The sequence below is a fragment of the Halyomorpha halys genome, unplaced genomic scaffold, assembly GCF_000696795.3.
Source record: "Halyomorpha halys isolate HHAL.00 unplaced genomic scaffold, Hhal_1.1 Scaffold183.1, whole genome shotgun sequence".
Classification (NCBI taxonomy): Eukaryota; Metazoa; Arthropoda; class Insecta; order Hemiptera; family Pentatomidae; genus Halyomorpha; species Halyomorpha halys.
Window position 1 is genome coordinate 23,088 of NW_027114717.1, and position 10,681 is coordinate 33,768.

A 10,681-nucleotide genomic window follows, 5' to 3' on the forward strand; every position below is an offset into this window, starting at 1 on the left:
TCTTATTATCCGACTATGTTTAGTTTTAGTTGCTTTTCAATCTTTTAGACCTGATGAAGCTCTACAAAGTGGGGCGAAACGTTAGAAAATAAATAATTGTTAACTATATATATTTTTTTTTACCTCACCCCTGAGCACATCTTCATAACTTGAAAGCATACGGTCAATTATTTATATATATTTAAATATTGAAGTATTTAGAGACATACCTCTTGAAGTTTATTTTATTCAATAAAAACCTAAATTTTTTTAACTTGAAGCTCCATATCTTTAAAACAACCTGCAACGGTACAATATACCATAGCGCATTATTTAAAGTACAATAAATTTTCAGAAATACGAGCTATAATTAAGTTGTTATCTTTCAACTTCAATAGTACAATGGTGCTGTGAATTAAGCCATCGATACAGAGTACATTAACTTAATCAAAATTTTTGGTGAAATAACTCCAATGAAGCCTTTGATTCTAAAGTAAAGATTGAAATGTTCTTAAGATAAGAAGTGCTCGTAACCTCGGAAAGACAGACTCGTCAAAATATAAAGCGTCAAAGACTTGATTTGTATGATAAAGACTCTTGACGGTGTGTTGTTCTTTAGAGTTTTTGATTTTATGCACCGTTTCCACGCAAATCGTCAAAAAAAGGAGAACTTATGAGCTTTTTTTTTTTGGCGATTTATACCTTTAGAAGGCGTTGAGTAAAAAAATGTCCGGTATGATTCGTCTTAAAATATGTTTTTTTTTTAAAATAAAATTAAAAGTATATTCTCAAAAAGTATACCACGTGCCACAGTTTAATTGATTGATAATGAGATTGAAATTCCGAAAATTTTAAAGGCTATAGGGAATGAACTTGTATACTCGGGCTTGATTTCTAATACTGAAGGCCCTTAGTTTAATCTATCATATTTCGAAAAGAAAAAGAGGTTAATCTTAATATACTGATTCCTGTAAATAATTTAACTTGACTTGCATATAACCACATGTTCTATTATTATATTTCTAAATCTGTTAAAACCACCTCAAATCGACTATGTCTTTTTGTTGGAAGGCTTTAAAATGAACAAAAAACAAACTGGCTCGGATTAAACATTTATTTGGGCAATTTAAACATTTTAAAAACTAAAAATTAACATAAACAAAATATACAAGTAAAAATAAAAAGGCCTTTCAGATAAAAATAAAATAGTTCGATAAATTATGAAAATGACAATAAAACTAATATACACAAAAAAAAGAAATAAATATATAAAATAAATACTGCACGACGAAAGGCTGCTCCACTCCGATAGGTCAGAGGAGGAGTGCTGCCGAGATGTGTAGGTCTGGCTCATCGATGGTCCAAATATCCAACAGTCGTATAGTATTAGGGAGCCGACAAAATGAACGCAGACAGGGCTGGTTACACACCTTCCTTGGGTTCAGGGGTTGGCCACTAATTACTTAATTAATTGGAACTTTTCGCCTTTATTTACATAATTTTAACCCTACCTTAGTTTACCTCTTTGTTTCTAATTATCCTATTATTTAAAAATATTTTTTTATCCAGGATAAAGTGGGGGTAATTTTTAATTCTACGTAGTAGGGCACTGACCATCTTCTTAATAATTTTTAACTTCAATTTTTACTTTTTAATGTTTCCCTTGTATAGTCTAGAAAACACGCAATTCTTTCTTTTCTTTAAAGAACTCAAAAATGGATTTTTGCAACTTCCATAACAGCCGCTTATTTTCATCTCTCTTGCCATGGTTGGCGGAGTAATACATTTTTTATCTAAACTAAATATCTCACTTACTTCACAGTGGTACTAATTTCATTTCCACTAGAATTGTAAGGATTGGATACGAAAGTCCAGATTGTCAGTCTGGCTTTCATTCCATCGGTCACAAGAAGTGTCACAAGAACTATACACTAGTGAGAGAACGCAAGCAGATATCGCCGTACAAAAGAAGTTTAAGGAAATGTGGTTCCCTGGACATGAGGGGATAGCTGGCAATGAAAAGGCTTCCCACAAGAAAGGTAGAGATAAGAGCCCAAGAGAAGAAAAAAAAGTGTTATTTCACCACAATTTTACTTCACAGCACCATTGAACTTAATATAAGAGCTTTATTAGAGCTCATATTTTTGAAAATTTATACGAAATAATGTGCTATATGATATTTTGTAGGTTGTTATAAAGATATAGATCACCAAATTAAAAAAAAAAATAGCAAACAATTTAGGTTTATATCAAATAAAATAAACTTCAAGAGGTTTCTCTAAATACTTCAATATTTAAATATATATAAATGATTGACCGTATTCTTTCAGATTATGAAGAAGATGGAAAGGGGTGAAGTAAAAAAAAAATATATATTTAACAACTATTTGTTCCCCTCTTTTTCCCGTTTTTATACAGAGTTGAAGTGGCTTTATCTTTCCTACCGTCGTAAGTATTTCCTGACTTCCTTCATCTTCCAAGTCATCCAATCCCGCCGTCCATCATACATCGAGCTCCTTCAATTCAAATCCTCCTTACGTTCCCACAATTCTCCTTCCCGGTATTCAGATTTCTACACAAGGGCCCACCGAACCGCTGCTTTCGATAGATCGTTCATTATCCGAGCCTCATCCTTATGGAACTCCCTTCCAACATTCGTCGCTCCAATACCCTCCCTATCTTTAAATCCCGCCTGTTCAATCAAATGCCTATCCATTCAGACCCCATAAAATTGTAAATTAATATAATTGTAAATATGTAACTATTATATCATTCTTAATTATTTGTACATCGTTTTCTTTTCTCTTTTTATTTATTAATTTTTTTTTTTTTCAAATGATAAAAGTGAGAAAGTAACCTATATATATTTTTTTTTATTATGACTGTTTATATTTATTTTTATTTTTTGTTTAAGTATTTCTGAGGCTCCTCAGCCCTCATCTCAAAGGGACTCCCAGAATAAATAAAGTATTATTATTTATTCTGGGAGGCCTTATTATAGTTATATAAATGACTCTTTTGTAATTGGTTCTCTCTATTGATAGGTGGATAATAGTGCATAATAGTTTACATAGATATTACCATATCTTGATTTTATTGCACTAAAATACATTGAAGGATGTTACAATGTAAAATATATTAAATACAAATGACCCATAAAGATGCCTACGAGATCTCGTAGGAACAATTAATGCCACGTCCTAGATCAGTCCACTTGTACTTCAAGGATGTTTACTTTCACCTTGGACTCATTCGGGTAAAGATTCGTTCTGAATTTTACTTCACAAAAAAGTTACAGAGAATGGTAAAATTCAACACAGTGCCTTAGTCCTATAGATGCCAACCCAAATATAGCACTGTCTCAGATTCTGAAATCTTAACAATGTTAAAGTCTGAATGAATTATGAATTAACTGTCAGTAAGTAAGTAGGGAGTTTAGAAATAAACTTTTATTAACAAAATAAGTACTCGCTTCGGCGGTACATATACTAAAATTGGAACGATACAGAGAAGATTAGCATGGCCCCTAAGGTGTCGAAATTGGAGGATAAAAATAAATCCCAACAAATCCCATCAAATCACATTTACTCTTCATCGTAAACCTGCCGACTGCCCTACAGTATACTTTAATAATGTGGCTCTTACCCCTGTAGAACAGATTCGTTATCTTGGACTACATCTTGACAAACGACTAACCTGGAATCCTCACACAAGACTGAAAAGACAGGAAATTGCACGCAGATTCCGACTATTACAGCACTTACTAGACAAACGGTCTAAACTTCCAACTCATTACAAAAGACTGATCTACATGACAATAACAAGGCCCATCTGGACATACGGAGTTGAGCTTTGGGGCTCCACTAAACCTTCGAATTCCTCTCGTATCCAATCTTTACAATCCAAAATCCTTCGTAAAATCCTCAATGCTCCTTATTTTGTTACTAATAAAACCTCCCATAAAGACCTAAATGTTCCTTATGTAACCGATTTAGCCCGAACCCAATATTATTCCTTCCATAATAAACTCCCTAACCACCCAAACCACTAGTTTCTAAGCTTGCTTCCTCTTCCATTCCTGGCAATCCTCCGAGGTGTCTGAAAAGAAGATGGCCTATTATAACCCTTATATTGTAAACTGTTTTAGAGTTCTACTACTGGGTAGTTTCCCGACATCCGGTATCATATCATTATGTCATTATGATCAAATTTACTTGTTGTATTTTTTATACAGTTGTAAATATCAATAAATAAATAAAAAAAAAATTAATAAAATATAGTTAAAAACTATACTTCTGGAAGGATGGTGCAAACCGGAGAGGGTAAACTGGTGTCGAGATAGTTGTGTTAAATGATCAGATTTCAATTTATAATTTAAGGTGCTCTTGACCAGAAGGACTCGACAGTACGTGCTCAAAAAGGTAAGGTAGCTGGTTAGGAGGTGTCTAGATAAGATGAGTCTTACGGGTACAGAGAACTACTCCTGTAGGCACGAAGGAGGAATCCAAGGGTACCAGCCGCTGGGCCTAGCAAGAAAGTAACTTCATTCTTCCGGCTGCTATTCCTGCATATACGAAGGGGTATGTAAGTCCAGACTGGAGAGATACAGTGAAGGCAGAGAAATAAAATACAATGCACATTTCCACAAATACAACATCATAATGGACTGATCCATTATGCATATTCCTTCCTCTGCCTTCTAAGGAGGTGATACCTGTGAAGAGGGAATTCGCACTGAGATCTTCTAATTTTGGCCTAGCTAATTCTCTGGGCTGTTAAAGGCCATCGAGAGGTACTACGTGTAAGACATTAGCTTTTAGTGGATCAGCAGTTTCTACTGTAATCATTATTAATTTAAACGATACATTTATATATATTACAATGTCTTATATAGTTGTTATATATTACAATTAAGGTATATACAAGAAATAGAACTAAAAATACTATTTGGCTTTTACCTGTTATCAGTAGTAATCCCATGTAGTTTGCGTAATGGCAAAAAATAGCGGTTTAGGAGCTGTAGAAGTTATAGGGTCGCTACACTGGTTGGAAATGTGAAGCCAAAAAAGTTGGGATCGGGGACTAATTGAAATATGAACCAAATCTTTTCCATTTAATAAACCAATGTAGCTTAATTGGCAATTGAGGTTTAGAATTCCAAAATCAGCCAAGATGTGATTCCATTGTTTTCTAAGTCGTTATTTTCGTTGTATTAATCCAAGTAAACAAAATTGTTAATTACAGAAAACAGATCTTAGGAAGAGAGTTCGGGTAGCGGTCAATAAAAGAATTTTTTAATTTAATAACGCCAAAATATGAGGCCATCCATAATCGCGCGGCCTAATTTTTCACCAAGATAGCCTCATCTTGAGTGAAATTATTTCTTATGTCTTCTATTGTAATGGAAAAGTTTCTAAATGTGTCGACGTCATTTCTTCGAGCTGGCAAAGCTTGCAGAGTGGGTTTCATATTTCAAAGTTTTAAAGTTCATATTTTTTTTATTTTAAAAACATTTTTACAGTTATTTATATTTATATTCTAATGTTTTATCTTATTTACAATGTTCTTATCTTGTTCCCATTTAACCGTGATAAAGCCATGGACGAAACGTTTGTAACAATAAATAGTTAATCTTTACTGTTCTGTACCTTTATTGATCGCCACTCTGTCTATCTTCCTAAAATATTTTTTATTTATTTATTTAATGTAATTTACAACTGTACAAAATAATACAATAAGTAAATATGTTGTATGTTTCATATACACTTGAAAATCTTGCGAAGGAACCACCCATTGGCCAAACATTAATTTAAATTAGAAGGTCCCTTGGCCATCTTCTTTTTGGACACCTCGGAGGATTATCAGGGATTGTTAAGGATGAAAGATTAAGAATTAATGGGTTAGGATGGTTAAAGAGTTTGGAAAGTAAAGACGTTTTGGGCCAAATTTGCAACGAATGGGATGTTAAGGTCTTTGTGAATTAGTTTATTTGTAACGCAATAAGGATCATCCAGGATTTTACGTAGGATATTGGATTGTAAGGATTGGATGCGGGAGGAATTTGATGGTTTGTTGGAGCCCCAGAGCTCAATGTCCAAATTGGTCTGATTATCGTAGCGTATAATAATTTTTTGTAGTGAATGGGAAGTTTAGAGCGTTTGTCAAGTAAGTGTTGTAGCAATCGCAATATACGAGCAGTTTCTTGTCATTTCAGTCTTGTGTGTGGATCCTAAGATATAAAATTGAAATTGGACTAGCCTTGTTTAGGATTTCTATGCCTCGATCTAAGAAAATTTTAATTGTGTTTATTTGATTTCGAATTTTAACCCGAAAGAGGTGTAGGATTGAGAAGTTAGCTCATAATGGGAAATGAACGTCTATATTTCCTAGTACTTCATCTGTTTTGTTTATTCTTTTGTCTACTTCCCGTTAACCTTTTGATGTTTGTTTATGTTACTCCCTCTTTTACCTCCCCATCTTTACTCAATTCAGTTTTGTTCTGGCTTCGTAGTGGTAGGACTGATAGTACAAGAGCCCAAGAGGAGAAAAAAGTCAGTTATCTCACCCCAATTTTTGAATACTTTAATGAAAACTATGTATAATTACGAGTCAAAATTGATGAATCTGCCAAGTACAGGTAAGGGGAATAAAAAATGGTGGCTGTTTCAAAGCGATAAAAAAAAAAACGTTTCATTCGGAGCTCTATATCTTAAAAAGTAGGAACAACACAAGAAAACTTAAGAGAGTCATTAAAATAATAGTAAATTTGCAAAAATATGAGCTCTAATAGAGTTATTTACGTTAAATATTTTTAGAGATATAGCTTTTTAAAAAGCAATGTTTCAGAAAAATGTTGTATGGGACGTACTAAAAGATCAGTAGTTAGTGAATTTATTTTGAAATTTATATCTCACAAACCATTTGACGTTCAGATGTCTATTAGCACTCAAATTAAAGCTAGTTTAATGAGCTATAAAGTAGTTTATGCTTATCTTCGTTGGAGTAATAGTTTAAATGAAATTTCATAAAATAAATTGATTTATAGTTGTTCGGACAAATTTTCATTTGCCAAATTTATATTCATATGTGAATATCATAAAAACTACTACCCCTACGAAGATAATTGGCATGAATTACTTTATAGGAAGTTAAATTTTCTTTATTTTGAGTGTTGGCAGACATATGTACGTCTTATGGATCTAGAAATATATTTTTTCAAAAATCCAACATTTTATACGAACAACTAGAAATTAATATTTTGTGAGTTTATTTTGACAAATATCAAAAAAACTACTACTCCTACAAAGACAAACATAATTAACTATTTTGAAGTAAATTTAACTAGCTTTAATTTGAGTGCTGGCAGAGATCTGTACGTCCAATCGTTTCTGAAATGAAGTTTTTCATAAATCAAACTTATTGTCCGAACAACTGTAAATCAATTTATTTTAACAAATATCATGAAAACTACTACTTCTACGAAGGTAAAGGTCATAAACATCTAATAGACATCTGTACGTCACATAGTTCCTGAGATATAGATTTCTTAAAATAAATTAACTAACTACTGATCTTTCAGTAGATTTTTAAGAAATTTTGCTTTTTAAAAATCTCGAGAACTATTGGACGTAAATAGCTCTTTTAGGGCTAATATTTCAACAAATTTACTCTTCTTTAAGTAATGTTTTCTTAGAGTTTCTAGTGTTCTTGTTAGTTTTTATGATATAGAGCTCCGAATGAAGAATTAAGGTTTTGAAACAGCCGCCATTTGTTATTTCCCCTAGCTATACTTGGCAGACTCATCAATTTTGACTAGTAATTATACATAGTTTTCATAAAAGTAATAAAAAATTGGGGTGAGATAACTGCCAGTTTTCTCTTCTCGGATCTTGTACCATGAGTGTTCTCTCACTAGCACACTCCTGACGAGACATCTTTTTCATTTATCTGAGCATTTTACTCACCTGGACGTGCGTTTCTTATATCAATAAGACCTTAGATCTTTTAGGAAATCTTCTTATTCTTCAACTCCTGATGGAAGAGCAACAATCTATAATTCCATTGAAAGTAACCTTAAAGGTTTTATCATCATCAGATCAAATTATATTAAAAAAATAGTACAAATCGTCTACCATGTACAGATAAACGCTCACGGGACACCTCTTAGGGGACAAAAAAGTAGAACGCAAAAAAAAAGAATTTCAATTGATGATGATGAATGCTATATCCTATCCTAAACAGAAATTCCAAACTAAAACCACAAACAACTATTCTTATATTTAAAACAATCCTCAGGCCACTGCTGATGTACGGCTGTGAAGTCTGGGGAGCGGCATCCTTCACGAAAAGGAAAAAAACTACGATCTTTTCAAAATAAAGTCCTTAGAATCGCAGTTAATGCTCCTTCGTTCATAAGAAATAACCAATTGCATCGCGAATTACAAATGGAGTCAATAGAGGATTATATCAAAAAACGGTTCATGAAGTTCCACTCCCAGTTGCCGACAGTTAAAGGAGCAGTGACCTACAACCTGGGAAACCCAACCTCAACTTGAAGACTAAATCCCGGCCCAGATGTCCTGCAGCAACATTCTTTTATAAATTTTAAATAAATATAAAATTAATTCCTAGTCACACTACCTCTATTTACTTATTATTATTATTCATTTTATTTATTCATTCTTATTATTAATTTTTTGTCTCTCTTCCCTTTTTCAAATTAACTTGTTTCTTTTTACTATTAGAAGACAATTGTTTGTTTTATTTAAATGTACCAATATCATTATTTTTTGTTATTAATTTTACTTTCCTCTTTTATTAAGAAGCATCATTCTTATCTATTTATTTTATTATTATTTTTTTTCTTTTAATAAGAACATTTTGTATAGTTAGGGGTGTCATTTGTATGACTATACCCCCTCATAATCAACTGTTAAAAAATAAATATAATATAAGTTATATCAACCATGGCCTACCAGGCCTATCTGGTATAAAAATAAAATAAAATGAATAAAGATGATAATGAGACATTTATGATAACTTTGTGAACTTTTATACTTGCAATTAGCAAAAGATTTCTTTGGCAACTCAAAAGCAATGTTTATTGTAATTGTTCTAACACTTAAGTTGAAGTGTTCTAAGATTTGTGATTAATTAATTAACCTTTCGTTTATTGAAACTCTTATTTCACATTGAGTAATAATAACGTAAAATAAGCCAATAATCACATAAATAAATATTTAGTTAAAAATTAAGTTTATGAAACCTGATCCACACATTTGCCTCTAGTCGAAAATCCAACATGGTCAGTAAGATGGAAACTATAGTGAGTACCAACATGTTTGTTCCTTCCTTATTCACGTTTCTGGGTACTCTATATTTATTTTAACTTATTGCTTTTCACTCATGGGCGTACCTAATGTATGGGAGTTTTGTAGTGAATGGGAAGATTAGAGCGTTTGTCAAGTAGGTGTTGTAGCAATCGAAATCTACAAGCAGTTTCATCTTGTTTGAGTCTTGTATGTGTATGTGTATTTCAAGTAAGTCTATTGTCAAGATGGAGTCCTAAGTATCGAATCTGTACAACAGGCGTTAGTGGATTATTTAAAAAAGAATACTGTAGGACAGTAAAGGTTTTATTGTTAATTATTTAATTGTATTTTTTTTTATTCCTATTGCACATTTACTTTTTATTTTTAGTTAATATGTATATATGGTATGATTATGTATTTAAATCCCTAATACCTATTCCTTTTGAGTGTAGCAGAATGTATTATTTCAATAAAAGATTCCAAAAAAAAAATTCCTTCAAATTCAGCTGAACATCGACAGAAATTCGAATCATAAAACGGCATTCAAAAACAATATATTTATATCTTACGTTTTAAATTTTTACTAAACAAAATTGTGCCTTTTATTCTCTTTCGGTAAATTTCGATTTTGATTATATAAAATTTAACTAAATTTCTCGTATTATCCACACATAGGCATATTTATGTCAATATTTTACATTTTAATTTAATTTTATTATGTTTTTCCTTATTTTATATATATCTTAAAAATTGAAACTTATTATTTTATTATATATTTTTTATTACTATTATTTATTTACTTTTTATTTTTAGTTAATATATGGATTGATTATGTAATATATTGCCTTTTATTGTATATTATTTCAAAATAGGTTTTTTTCAATTTGAAACTACTAATTGAAATAGTCTCCCCCCGTCGATATACTAATTATAAAATTATTAGAATTAAAAAATACATAGGAATTTTTAATCTTTATTGCACATTGTATATTAAAATGAATACAATTTCATATCATATGTATACATTGTGTTTTTAAATAAATATATGTATGACTTTAGCATTAATAAATATCAATTTTTTAACAGAGTGAGAGAAACACTTTATTCAAAAAGTAGTGCCATCCAAAAAGATATAAATATATCTAATAATAAAGTAATAAATATTTAATAATTAATAAACTTGATGTAGTTTTATGCCTGTAAAATAATTCTGAGCAATTTGTGCAATCACTTAATTCAAGTGACGTATTTCTTCATACCTCAGAGATCGATATCATAAGTCGAGGTGATATCATATGATAATAAAAAAAAAATCTCGATCATTTCAAGTATCTTTACGGGGGAAATGACTATTCGATTATATATAAATATTATCAAATCAAATGAAGCAG

The 10,681-nt window shown here is 31.3% G+C and overlaps 1 pseudogene; it reads left to right on the forward strand.

Moving 5' to 3' along the window:
- Positions 1-3,443: 3,443 nt before the first annotated feature.
- Positions 3,444-3,540, forward strand: LOC112210996 (U6 spliceosomal RNA; annotated as a pseudogene).
- Positions 3,541-10,681: the final 7,141 nt, after the last annotated feature.